The 14261-nt window shown below is 40.2% G+C and overlaps 1 protein-coding gene across 1 annotated transcript in view; it reads left to right on the top strand.

Annotated features, from left to right (window-relative positions):
* TIAM2 (TIAM Rac1 associated GEF 2) overlaps window positions 1-14261 on the top strand; it is a 139917-nt gene that overhangs the window by 36325 nt on the left and 89331 nt on the right. The window lies entirely within an intron of this gene.

Genomic DNA, 14261 nt, shown 5'->3' with positions numbered 1-14261 from the left:
CTTTCTAAATATTTATGTTGTAAGACCTCCTAGTATATTCTTGTGACAAATGACTCCAGTTTCTTACATGTTAAATGGACAAGTTTTTTTAAATGGGATGTGTGAAGACTTCAGTTCTCATTTTGTAACAAAATGTATTCCAAAAACCTTTGCACTCATATTTTTATGAGATTTGTCCACGGTTTAGATTTTTGTTTCCTCAAATTAACTGTCCTAAATTGAGAACCTTTTTTACACGCAGCTATTGCAGTAAAAGAGCTTTTAATTATAGCTTGGAAGATACAAATATCTATTTAATTAAGATTATTTAGCTAACTCAAATTTGTTACTGTTCATTGAATATTGGAAAAGTGTGTTTTTAAAGTAGAGTGCTTGTCAAAAAAAGATGCATCATTTCTGCTGCAATATACCAGTAGTGGTATTGGATGTAGCAAGTGCTGTTAAGGACAGGTTCTGATCTTGGTATCAGTGTTTCTCACTTTTTTTTTTTTTTTTTTTTTTTTTTTTTTTTCCCCAAAAAAAATTCAGCTTCTACTGTTAGTTCTAAAGAAAAGGAAATTATTAAAAAGTGTGATCCTTTGAGGTTGTACAGGGCAAGCCTCTCTGTCCATGTGGATACCATTGCTTCTGAGGGAAACCTTTGTCTCAGGTTAACCCTTGTGAGGGTCTTGTTGATCTCATATGTTGCAATGAGAAGCCTGTCAAAACAACCCTTCATTTTTATTACTGAGCATGACATTATATGGTGTGGGATTATGTGGTCTGTTGGGATCATCCAGCTGTGTCCTCTTGCCCACCCCATCCTGCTCCTTGGCAAGATGGAGTAAGAAACAGAGAAATCCTTGATGCTGTGCAGGCACTGATCAGCAATGGTGTAAGCAGTCGTGTGCTGTCACCACTGTTTTGGTCACAAATCCAAAACAGAGTACCATAGGGGCTACTGTGAAGAAAACTAGCTCTATCCCAGCCAGTCCCAAGTGCAGGACTACTGGTGGATCATTGCATGCCAGGCTTCTTGAATCCAGCATGCTTAGTTGCTGAACTTGAGGCTGCATAGTTCATCTTTTTTTTTCTCTCCTATCTTGGCATTTTTCGGTAATGCTCATGCCATGTGCCTTACCTATGATGTGATCATATATGTTATCATGCTTTATCTTTCTTAATTTAATTATACTGAAAGAAATAAGACAGTAACTACAGGCACTTCTAGTCCCTAACTATTCTCTGTGAGACTTGAAAATAGATCATAACCACAAATAGTACGTCCTTGTCTACAGCAGTGCTAAAGAACCATGCAACATAAAAAGAAAGGAAAAATTGCATCTTGCTGTAAGATCAAATGGGTTTTATTGCGCCTCTTAAATGGCAGTGGATTCTCACTGTTTTGGGCACAAGGTGTGTGTGGAGTGTGTCTATACAGCAAGCCCCTCTTCTCTGCTGAGCTGGGCAAGGGAGCACTGACTCCACAGGGAAGTGGGCATGGGGAGAATCCCTTTGATCTCTTTCATCACAGCATTTCACAGAGACGACAGGAGACTGACAGAAAAGTAGTAAGCACTTAGGGCATTGTAGGTCTCTCTGATAACTAAGGGTATAAAACTGTGCTCATGTACATCATGTTTTCATTCTCAACATCTATTCTGACCCATAGCCAGAGCTGTTAGACTTGTGTTGATGATCTCATTCAGTAAGTGAAATGGCAGGCTTTCTGGTGAGCAGGAATGGGCTAACACACAGGCTCCTGTTTACTCTTTTTCCAAACTCCTCTGAATCAGAATTAAGTAATGAATGACTTCAAATTTTTTTGTCATTTTGCATCTGATAAACATTTAGAGATGAAACCAGAAAGCTAAGTGTGTGAGCACTGGCTTGTAGAAGGTTGAATTCTCAGAAAATGAACCAGTGTCTTTATGAAAGAATTTATTGTGGTGTAAGGTTTGCCTTCATCACTTGTTGAATGGGAGACCATCGTGTTTCTTGTGCAGTTCCACTTCAAGGCCAAAGATACCAAGAATGGATCTTAAGTATGGTTTAATGAGAATATTTCTTTAGCAGATGTTGCATGATTCAGATGTTTCAGTCATGAGATCAGCAAGGCTTTGAAACTCATCTCTGGTTATTATCCTGTTGACAACAACATGCAATTATTCTTCAGCATTATTTACATGTAGTATAGCATATCTTCCCATCTTTCTTGAGAGTTCCATTAGAGGTTTTCGATTTGGGAGCCCAAATTTCCTACTTCAAAATTCTTTAATTCCTACATAGATTCTGTTTCAGAGAGCCTGGGAACCTGTTTTGGATTTCATGGGAAGGCGCTGTACACATCTGTGTACTGTAACAATCTGTGGTTAAGCCGTGATTGGCAAGACACTGATATCTTTCCACATGTGCCATCCAGCACCCATCTGTTGAGTATTAGTCGGGGGACCTTATGGATCAGGGATTTTCACACAGCTCAGCTGCATCAATGTCAGGTGAGCCAGGCAGGAGAGGTCAAGAGGCAAAATGGAGAACTGGCATTTCAGAAACAGACTGGACTGTGTCTAGGAAAAGAGATTTTATAGGTATGGCATATGTATATGAAAGTAGGCTGATTTTAGGGAAAGAGATGTCATTGTCTCAGCATGAATGCTGGGGATAGGTGCCTTTTCTATCTTTTTCTTAATGGATTTCTATTGCTAAGGAAACAAATCTTTGGTGACTGTGGGATGTCTTAGAACTTTTGAAGTAAAATCTAAGAGTTTGGAGTGTAAAAATTATATAAAAGGTTTAAATACCTGTCTTTAATTTTGATGATTCATTTCTCTTCATCTATAAAATTAAGTGGCTTTAAAACATCTTTATAGATGGAGAAAAATGAATTCTCAAAATTAATACACACAACTTTGTTTTTATTTCCATTATGGACTTCTCTGCACAAACTGCAGTTTGTTTTTATTGCAAAACAGAGACATTAAGATCCATTAAACTACCAGAGACATAGATTAGCACAAGCTAGGGGGGTTCCTCTTGCTGTACTGAAATACCCCTTGATTTCCTGTGTGACCTATCAGCTCTTTAGAAAATAAAGACATTAACACCTTTCCCTTCCCCAGCAATGTTGTGATGATAATACATTTGTGGAAGATTGGGAGGTGCATAAATACTTCTCATAGTAGTAAGAGATTCATCTATTATTTTCACCATGGGGCTTGCCTACACCTTGTTGATCTCCAGAGAATTGGAGGTTGTCCCGAGTTGATAATGGCAAGGCAGCAGGTGAGAAAAGGGGGACAAGGTGGATGTGGAGAGTCAGTTTTGGGAGTGTAATAAGTAAGGACCCTCATGTTGTAACCCACAAGCTAGACTGTACCATGTAAGTCAAGTAGAGGTCAGAAAAGTATGCCTTTCACATGCAATGTTTGTGTGCTGAAAGTAATCAGTTAGGTATACTGGAGGTTAAATTTTGAAAATAAAACCTATTTGAAAATGAACTTGGGGTATCAGCTGGAGTCTTAAGACCAAATTTAATGAATGTTGATTGCCTTGTCATAAAGAGAGGGAATACATTGATGGAAAGGCTGATAAAAAGTGGAAGGCATGATGAATACACAGGTAGATTAGAAATAATGTTGTAAGCTGAATGACCCCTAGGACTGCAATGATCACCTGCAGTGAACTTCAAGAAGAAGAAAGTACAGGATTGAGTGTTTTACACTAATAGCAGGAATACACATTGACATTTGTGGGTAACCCTCTGCAAATGGAAGTGGAAGGGAAAGGACAGCCTTATTACCTGTTACTGAAAGATTGTGAGGCATTCATGTGATTCAGCTGGGTCCTGGGTTGTATTGGTCTAGGTATATTTCACTGAGTTAAGGAATGATCAGTTTTTTTTAAAAGGGTGCTGGAGAGACATCTTTGGGAATAGCATTTAGCCTTCTGAACATTCATCTTTTAAGACAGATAAATTCAACAGAATAGCTGATGATGAAAGGCTTTTGGACTGGTTGGGTAGTAATTTTATCTAAGTAATTCCTTATTTTATTCTCAGGAATCATTTGAACATGGTTTCATTAGTGACCTGAGAGATGGGCTCAAAGGGGAAATGCTGTACTCTGTGTGAGAAGGGGGATAGGACCAGGGGCCAGCTGTTTCTCCTGAGAGAGAGCTGGTACTTTGACTCGTGAGCTGTCCTTCCTTCCATGTTAATCCCTGGATTTGGCCTGTTAGTGAAATAATTGGACCACAGCAATGTGAAGTGAAAAGAATGTAACTGTACCAGGACCATCAAGAAGATAATAGTCTGCTTTGCACAGAGGGAAAAGTTTTTACCAGAACAAGCAGATGTGAAGCCCACAGACCTATTTTCAGTTGCAGAATTTAGGAGTATGGGCATAAGTCATGTACTGCTCTATCGGGTTTTACAAAAACTGGCCTATGAAACTCACACATGGAAAACTTAATGGAGTTCAGTAGAATTCAAGGAAGGATTTGACCTTTGCCATGATGAGAAGATAATATTGTTAACCTGTGAAGTTTGAGAAGAGATCCAAGTTGTTTTCCAGTGGATGAGTTAGTTATAACTGAGCTTTGGAAAGGAAATAGAATTTTGTTCCAAATTACTTCAAAGCTGCTGAGTTCTGGAGCTTCCTCTATAATGAGTCTCAATAATGGACACAGTAAAACAGGGGTCCACTTTTAGGTGGCAATTCCTCTGTTACCGTGCAAATCGTTATTTCATTTTTGTGGACCTACATACTGATTTGGGGCTTTTGAGGGTTGCTAATGCTTTTTATTATAGTGTTCATGTATTTCTTTTCAAATGAACACGTCATCTGCAGTGTAACTTGGCTGTATTTTCACACTTGGCACTTGAATGTAACTCTGCAGTTTTATTAGAATATTTGAATAAAGGCATTGTTTTTTGGCCGAGTTTGTTCACCAACTGCTGCTGCAATCAATGAAGTTTTGAGCTTTTCTGGTAATAAAGCAATTGTTCATGCACCTAGCTACGGATTAATAGCCTAGCTCTGTATGTTGTAACTTGGGTGATGCCATTTGCATATTAAGAGACATATTTTATCTAAGGTCAGTTATTAAAAACCAGTTATTAAAAATGTACTGGAAAGGTAATTCTTTCCACGGGAAAGTATAAATGTCTGACAAAAGAAAGTTTCAAGGAAGACAGCGCTGGAGTTTGTGGTTGTATCCATAATGCTGTTGTGCAGAGTTGTTAAACACAACTGGGAGCTGCTCCTAAGAGTGTGTTTTCGTGGCTACAGCATTCCTGCTGTGGTTTGAGGAATTACATTCTTGCCAGGGTGTCTCACTCGAGGATGTTAGGGTTACCTACTCCCAACTAACAAGCTTAGAGGGAAAAAAAAAAAAAAAAAGAAAAAAAAAAAAAAAAAAGGAAAAAAAAAAAAGGCGGAGGGGGAAAAAACCACAAAAGACAAAAAAGGAAAAAAAAAAAAAAAAAAAAAAAGAAAATAAAAGAGGAAAAGAAAAGTGGAGGAGACCCTGGAGCTACCTTCAGGCAGGCAAACGCCTTGCAATTCAGCAGATTTGCAAGCAGCTTTCCTGTGGAAGCAGGCTGGAGGCTCAGGAATGCGGGGTCAGACAAGAGCTCAGTCACGGTGTATTCCCCGGCGGCTGCCCGGCATCGCGGCGGGCCGGCCCGTGGAAAACCACCCTCTGCTTAAGCCTGCATCCTGCTGCTCCACCAATGGAAAAAATTGAACGGGAGGAGGGTGTGTAGCCTGCAGACAAAAATACATCCAGCCTCGCGCAGGATCTGTTTTTAGTTCCCGGCGGCTGTGCGCTCTGGAGTGTTAGGCACAGTTTCCTGGCATGCCCAGGGCAGGGAGAGGCTGTGTCTGCGTGTCCCTCTCCCCGCCGCAGTCTCGGGGAGCAGCGCCCTGGGCAAGGTAAGCGGGGCTGGGGACCGGGAGGGAGATGCTGGGGGACAGCAGTCAGTTCCCCGCTCTCCGGCTGCCGGACAGAGCTGGAGCGCTGAAGGGAAAGTGGGGAAGGACTTGGGAAGCCTTTGAAGCGGAGGGCAGAGAGGGCTGCTGCATTGCCAGGACTTGCAGCCCCTCTGCCGCCTCTGCCATGGGGGGCTGCTGCCAAGGTGAATGGTTTTCCTCCAGAAAACAGTTCTTGGTGGTCATCTCTCAAACTCTATTGCCTGAATTGCTAAATAAGCCACTGCTGGGATCATTTTACGTCTCTGCTATGATGAGGCTGGATTCCTTTTTCGAGGCAAAGCATGAGAAAGTGTGATTAACGGTGCTGTGGTTTCTGTTATGTTAAAGTGATTCTTCCAATACAGTGAATTGAATAATCCCTCCGATTTTTTTTTTTTTAAATTATTCCATCTATTCTCAGTAAGACTTAGAGTGACTTACAATAAATAGCGTACCCAAGCAAGGGTGTAATGTTTGTGTAGTGTTAGAGGAAAAAGTTCCAGTCAACACTACTACCTCTGCTGAGATGGGATGGTATAGAAAACTAAATTTCTACATCTGCCAGAGGTAGTTCCAGCACAGGTTTTAATCTTTATACATAAATTTTTAATACATAATTGTACACAAACAGTGAAAATGCTATGTTCCGTGGCAGACAAAATAAAAATGAGGAAAATGCCCCAAAAATGGAGAAGTGCCTTTGCCCCATTGGTTTCCTTTTTTTCTTTCTTTTTTTTTTTTAGAGTGATGATTAATTGTTTTTGCAAAGCAATCAGAGTTTGCAACTTTGTTTGTGCTTGTTGCCGATGTGGTCACTGAGTTAATTTTGTACACTGATGACTTCATTCTGGAAATCATACATCTCTTTTTCTTTAGGGTGGATAATTTGACAATCTTATACAATGTATAGTAAGTTACAATTTAGAGGCAAGAGCTGGAATTTTTTTATCTGATCGCCTTCAGTGGGAAAGGGGTATCGATGTATCATGGCAGGATGGACTCTGAATAGGGCAGTCTGTAGCTGTGAAGCTACAAAGCAATTTTTTTAGTGAGGAAACCTAATCCTCATTGTACTCTTTTTGTTCTTTTAATGTGTGAGTAACATGCTGGTACTACAGGGGTACAGCAGTAACACAGGAAAGCTGTGTTACTGCTGTAGAGCTCTTGGCATGCAAAAATCAAGGTCTGCTTTCAATTTTCCAAGGGACTGTGTCTCAAGTTTACTTTTGGTGTCTAACTCCCAGATCTTCTGTCCTCTTCAGGAGGTCCCAGGGCTGAAGGTTGGAAAGCATTTACTTTGGAATTGACACTCCCAGGTATTTATGAATGTGTAAACTGAGAAGTAGAAAAGACTATGCCAGTTGTGGGCTGGCTTCCCCCTCCTGCGTGTGGAGCAGGCTGTGTAATAGGTGACAAACAGGGAGTTTTGCAGCCACCCCAGCCCCTGTCCCTCAGCCTGAAACACACTGTTCTGCCAGTTCCTAAAGGAGGCTTTTCTCCCATGCCATGGGTTAAGAGCTGTTCCAATAGACTTGGAATGTGTTATGCCAGAAAGAGTCTTTGTGGGCAGAATGTGTAAAGGTTCATGCCTTGGATTCTTCATTTCTGCCCTTTGCTTCTCTTCTTTGGTAGGGTCTCTGTGGCTGCTCATGGTGTTGTGAGCTGTGTCCTAGTCCAAAAATAAACTTTATCCTGTCTTCTCCAAAGCTGATGTTTTGGCACCTACAGTTTTGCGGGGATGTGTGTGAGAGAATATCCTCATAGCTTCCTGCTGACTCTGGCTGTATTTGATAGCACAAACTGGTTGGTACTGAAACAGACAGGAAAGGAGAAGGGCAAATGTTCTTGGTGGAGAATTGGGAATCCCAGTTTGACCAGAAAGCCCAAGCCTGCCCTCCTGGTGTTACCATAAGTAAAGATGGCTGAGGCAGAGACCTCTTCAGAAGTTTGTTTTAGCAAAGTCTGCAAATTGCACTCGGTATCCAAAGTGCTGGGCAGCGGTGCTGGAGCCCAGGCTCCCCTGCTTGGAGTATCTTGGCTCTTTTCAGGTGCACCATCCTCCCCACCCAGCCTCAGGCTTTGACAACCCCTGAAAGTACCGTGTAATTCTGCACCAGGACCTGACAGTGTGCTTACAACCCAAGTAGGTGGGGAAGTCTTTCAGATCACTGAGTTAATTTCCCCTCCGAGGGCAGGAAATAAACCCTTAGACATATCAACTCTTTAACTACTGCAGCTACCACATTAAGCCAAGATGTTAGCTGGTTTTCCTGATGGGTTCTTTTTTTTTTTTTAAAAAAAAAACAAGCTTAATGGCTTTTATTTAAATGGATGTGCACTTTAGCCATTGTGTATAAATTCAATAACATTTACAAATGGTGAAATTTGTTTTTCCTGCCAAAGAAAAATAAGTCCCTAGAGATTTAGACTGTATCAGCACTGGTGTAATATGATAAGGATCTTCAGGCTTGATTCAGCCTTCCCTATTGCACTAACTTGAAAGCTATAAAGCCTAATTCAATAAAGCTGCCAGTGTCTTGGACCTAGAGTGATGGGTTGAGCAAAAGAAGGGCTTATGTGCCCAATACGGGATGTTTAATTCTGATGTGATATAGATGTGAAACACTGTAGATCCATTGGAATTATTGTTATTTTAAGACAAGAAACCAGAAAAGGAGAGTGTCCATTTCTTGCTTAAACTGTAAAATTAGAAGTCCATCTGCAATGTAGGTATGATTCACAACATGAAGTGTCTGGGGTCATAAAGGCTACTTACATTTAATGAGAAAAACAGTTGACTTTAATTTGATGTGTAAGCTATCAAGCAGTTCCTAATACAGGAGACTAGAACTCTACAGAGACTAATGAGTGAGTGAGGAATTCTGGCTTCAAATTAAATTTTTAAGGCAAAATAGTATTTTTTTTTCTTTCTTTTTTTTTTTTTTTTTAATACAGGCATACTTGTGGTGTTTTGGTTATTCATTCTTTGAATGCAGCGGTATATAATGCAAAGTATCCTGCCAAGAATACCGTGGCATAATTATTATGGTATATTTTTATAATAGGAATGTGATTGAGATTGCAGGAATAAGAAATCTGCTTCTGATTTGTGGAAGCATGTGACCAAAGTGCGTAGTTTGAAAAAATACAGTAAATTGTTTCCAGTAAGAAACTCCACATTTAATCCAGCTACAGTGTTGTGCTAACCTGCCCCCCTCATTAATTTCACATATCCGTCCATACATTGCCATGCAGGAAGGGGAGGGCAGGTTCACATTCTAGCATTCTGTATTACTTTCATATTAAAAACCAAGGTAGATTAAAAGTTAATTAAAGCTTCAAACCTGTAATTCTGTATCCATGTAAAAATTCACAAAGCACAGCGATTCTTTGGAAAACTTATTAATACATTAAAATCTGGAAGTTAATTATATGCAATCTCAAAGATTTTGTAAGCCATTTGAAGTGGACAGTGTTTTAACCGTTAGGTGAAAGAAGATGTAAAAGTTGTTTGAAAGAAAATACAAGATTTGCTCAGGCAATTCAAACCAATAAAAAATAACACAAAAAGCTTTTCCTGATGTATAAATCTACCAGTGTAATTGCTGCACATCAAACCCTACAATGTTTCTAATTTGGTCTGCTAAAAGAAAAGAAAACAAATTGGTCATTTCTTATAAATCAGGTGATTTTCTGTTTTGTTTTTTTATTGTTCTGAAATAGTTTCAGATTCTCCATTGTGCACAGTCTCCTGGGATGCACTTAGGAGCTGTGCACTGAGAGCAACAGCCTGTGTAAGGACCTTGATGCTGCTTTTTCTCTTCTCTGTGCCTCCCCACTCTGTGTGCACATCCAGAGGTGACCATGCTGGTCCCACTCCATGGCTGGGAGCCCTCACCTGCCCTTGTAGAAATGAGGGTAAAGCAGAAAGCATGTGAATCCTCTAGCTTCATCACTAGAGAGTAGTTGATGGGATATACTCTGCCCTCAAAGGTGCTTTGTATAAGACCTTTTATCACTGCAGAATGAGTTGAAGCTCTGCCTTTCTTTGGCAAATGCTTATACTTGGTTAGGTGGCTGTGAGGGACTGCTCAGTGGCAGGTATTCCAGGATTGGTCCTATCCTGTCTTGAAAGGAGCTGCAGTGGTACAGGTAACAATCCTCCTGTTAGTGAAGAACGTGACATGAGTTTGTGATATGTGCTTGCTGCTTAAGCTATAAGTAAAAATAAAATACTTGGTTAGTTTATTTCTTCCTTTCCTCAAAGAAAGATTTTCTTAAAAATTAAAACTGCATCCTGCTGTGTCATTGTGAAGAACTGAGAAGATGAAGGCTGCTCTCATCTCCCAGGTAACAAGTGACAGGACCAAGGAAAATGGCCTCAAGTTGTGCCAGTGGGAGCTTTATATTAGATATTTGAAAAAATAATAAATCTTCACAGGAAAGAGTGGTCAGGCATTGGAATAGGCTGCCCAGGTAAATGATGGAATCACCATCCCTAGAAGGGTTCAAAAGGCATATGAATGTGACACTGTGGATAAGTGGTGAGCTTGGCAGTGTTGGGTTAAGATGATCTTAGAGACAGTTTCCAACCTTAAGGATTCTGTGATTCTATGTAGGATCTTTTTGTATAGGGATGAGACAGCTAGCTTTAGGTCTTACCCTATCTCTCCTTTTAAATGCTTTTTCCTTCTTAATGAGAGGAGGTTTTAAATTTAGGCTCTTCTGCTGTGAGTGAAGAGTTTTGTTCTTGGTAACGCTGAAGACTCTTATGAGTTCCTGCATTTTTTAATGAGCACTCAGTGGTGCCAATTTTATGGTATGATATTAGCCTCATCTGCACTCATCCATATACTGTTATATATTTTATTTTATTTTATTTTATTTTATTTTATTTTAATTTTTATACTGTTTTTGCCACTCTGGCACAGATATGTTTAGTGAAGTGAAACTCAACTTCCCTGTAGCTCTTCAGTTGATTTTTGGAGAAGCTTCAGCAGAGGTAAGTGGTTTGTAGACCACTTATTTTTTATCTGCCAGTGAAGATTTGTTTTCACCAGCCACCCAGAGGAATAAAGGCATCAAAATACATCAGAGGCTTAGCTTTAGTACATGTGTTTGTCTCAGGAGGATTAACTTTGTGATTCAGACTAAAGTTTAATGTTGCTAGGGTTGACTTTAGTTGAGGTCTTTCAGCATCCTAGGTGGTGGGACAGAGACAGTCCCAGTTAAGCAAATTTGCTGAACTCCCTAGGAAGATGCTACCACAGCCCCTTGTGTTTTATGGCCACTGTCTGATGCTGACTGTGGTTGTGGAGCAGTGAGCCTACTGGTGGATTCCTTTCTGGAAGCTTGCCATTTTCTGACCTGTAGCTTGAGAGAGTATCAGCCCAGTTAGAGTGACTGTATGGGAAGCAGATGGCTGACAGTAGCAAAATCATGCTTGGTATGTGCTCCTGGTATAGCAGATGAGAGCCTGCATCCCTTGACTCAGATCTCCCACCGATTCATAACACAATAATTCCTTGTTATATCACATAAGCAAACCTAGTACTGGGAAATTATTATTATGATTCAGTTTTGCTTGAAATATGGTTAGTGAGTCAAGTTTGGAAACCTCTGAAAGATTAAAACTGGAGAGAAAAGCACCCCTGCAGTTGCTGAGCACTACTTGTACTTGTGTTCATCTTAAAGAAAGTAATTTTCTCCTCTAGCATTAGTAAAACAGTCCAACTGTGGTGGTAATAATAAGGGAATTGAGGTGGCAGGAGCTTCTCCAAAACAGCTCCTGAGCTTGTGTATTTGTGTTGTGAAGTGAAAAAGGTCTAGCAGAAGTTTATGTGGAGAAGCCCCAAGGTGGGGAAATACATTTTTAGCTCTAGGGTTATGACTGGTGCTAATGTTTGGGTGTGGTGGGGATGGTGGGGTTCCCGGATTAGTATGTTTGCATAGCTGGCTTTTTTTGAATGTGTCAAGGGGAACCAGGGTGAAGATTGAAAACTTCTTTTTTAGGGAATGTGGTTATAATTGAAAGTAAATAAACTCTTAATAGTCATCTTCAGGCACGGTGAGCTGCTTTCTAATTACACTGATTATAATTGCTGAAAATATTCATAGAAACTGGTTTTGCTCACAAGAACTATTCATCTCTCTGCATAGGAAATGAAAGAAGCATGTCTTCTGCAGCAGTGGATAGCTGTGAGAAATCCAGCTGAAGCTGAACTCTGTCCCCTGCACTGTAATTTCCAGGACTTCCACAGATTAAATAGTGTAAAACTTGAGTGTTTGGAGTGAGCACAGCCAGAGTTTGTCCAGGACCACCACCCTGTATCATGCAGCCTTTGGGTAAAAGCTGACTCTGCTCTTCCTTTACTAATTGGAAGTAACAGAAATGAAATTGCTCCACACAAGTGTGAGGCAAGAGAAAGGCATGACAGCTGATTTCTAGGGTGATGGTCTTTATGCAGCCTCAGAGATGCCCCGCTAAGTTATTGCAGCAGTAGCACAGATGTTGAGCCTGTCATAGTTTTCTGAATGGCTGGGATGCTGAGAAAAATCCCTTGGGGCTATTTCTATGGAATTTATTGACTGTTCTGCTGTAGTGCAGACTGATTCCTGCACAGACTGAGACAATGTTTTGTAGACACTGTACCCTGAAATAAATTTATTCCCTCACCCATTGTGTGGCCTGTGTGTTGGAGACATGTACAATGGACCCTGGTAGCCACGGCTCAAGCCTTGATGAATTGAATGTCTGTCTTTTGAGGTTCCTGACAGCAGCTTGCTCACTACCTACTCTGTTAAAAGGATTACCTAACCATTGCACAATCGCTATGGAGACCAGATGGTCTTTTTGCCTGTTTCTTTAGACAAATTGAGTTCAGTGTTTCCTTATGAATAGATATAAGCTCCCCAAAGCTCTCTTGTTGAATGTACTTTTTGCTCCCACATGAGGAATTCTGAATGTAAACTCGTTGTTTGTTTGTGGTCTGTGCTTCTTGGATATAGGAAGAGAATACTGCTGGGTGTTGGCAGTTTGTTCAGGAGCTTGGAGCTTAGGAAGTTTGCATGTTGTCTTCTGCTAACCTCAAATCAATAGTCTTTTTGTTCAATCCAAGTTGCCTATGACACTTTAAAAACTGTTTGCATTGAGGAGAGTGCTTAGCAGCATAGGCAAAACCTGCACAGGCAAGGGTATCATAAATAGCAAACTTCCAAATTGTTAGAGAGAGTAAGAAAATTACAGATTTTTTCTTCTTTGAGTGTAAGATGAAATTTCTGTCGCATATCTGTTTTATCAGATATCTTTGTGATAAAAGGCATTAATTCATGTTTATACGTCTTTAGTATCTCTATCATGATCTGTCTCTTCTAAGTGATTTATTTGCTAACATTTTTCTAGGTGTGCTGTTAAGATTGTTTTTAGTTCTACTTGGCAACCTTTACCTTTGTTTTTGGTAAGGTTAGCTACATACTAATGAGTTAGTTCAAACTCTTTCAAGGTTCTTATACAGTAAATAGCCACAAAAAAGTCAATGAGAGCAAAACCCAGCATGTTTAAATCAAGTAGCTATTCAGTTGAAAATTATGAACAGTAGCCATGGAATTTAGGCAGACAGGAAAAATTGTGGTGGTGGTGTGTTAAGAAGGGTTTCTAACTTAACTGTGTGTTCCAAAACTTAGTCTAACATCTTGTGCTGCTTCTTTTCTATGGAGTGTTTCAATCCCTAAAGTGCTGGTGTGCTCTATGAGATCCAGATTTGGTCCTTTTGCTTTGATTTGCGATCTTTGTGTGCTAAGTGAAAAGCCAGTACTTTCAGAGGATTAGGAAGAGCTTGGGTCTTGTTACCTCTGGGTTTGTGCAATACTTGGTGCAGCCTTTTTTTTTGTTGTTGTTGTTTTACTAGCTGATTAACTTAAAATCAGAACAAACCTAAAGAGGGAGGTTACTGGGTGGCTGCTGGAGTGAATTTCATGGTGGCCTTTCACTGCAAAGGTCGTGGTTGGAATCCAGGCGTGGGGAAAGATAAACAGATGCTGTGGGACATGGCTGTGATAAGTCTGGTCCACATTTAGTGGACCACTGCACAATACTGTGAACTGTAATTGGTCCTCCCAAAGGAAAACTGGAAAGGGATGAAAGTTTGTCCTAACTCATCAGTGAGAGGAAAGGCAAACAAAGAGGAGAGAAAATGAAACATTTACTCAATGACTTTTTTCTACTAATTCAATGTCAATTGTTTAAGTATGCTTATAAAAATGTATGTCTAAAGTCCAGGAATCTCTTTCATCAAACTTCTCTTTATTTGT

The sequence above is a fragment of the Zosterops lateralis genome (genome assembly GCF_965231275.1).
Source record: "Zosterops lateralis genome assembly, chromosome: 3".
In the NCBI taxonomy this organism is placed as follows: Eukaryota; Metazoa; Chordata; class Aves; order Passeriformes; family Zosteropidae; genus Zosterops; species Zosterops lateralis.
The sequence above is the reverse complement of the archived record's forward strand: the minus strand, read 5'-3'. Positions and strand labels throughout refer to the sequence as shown.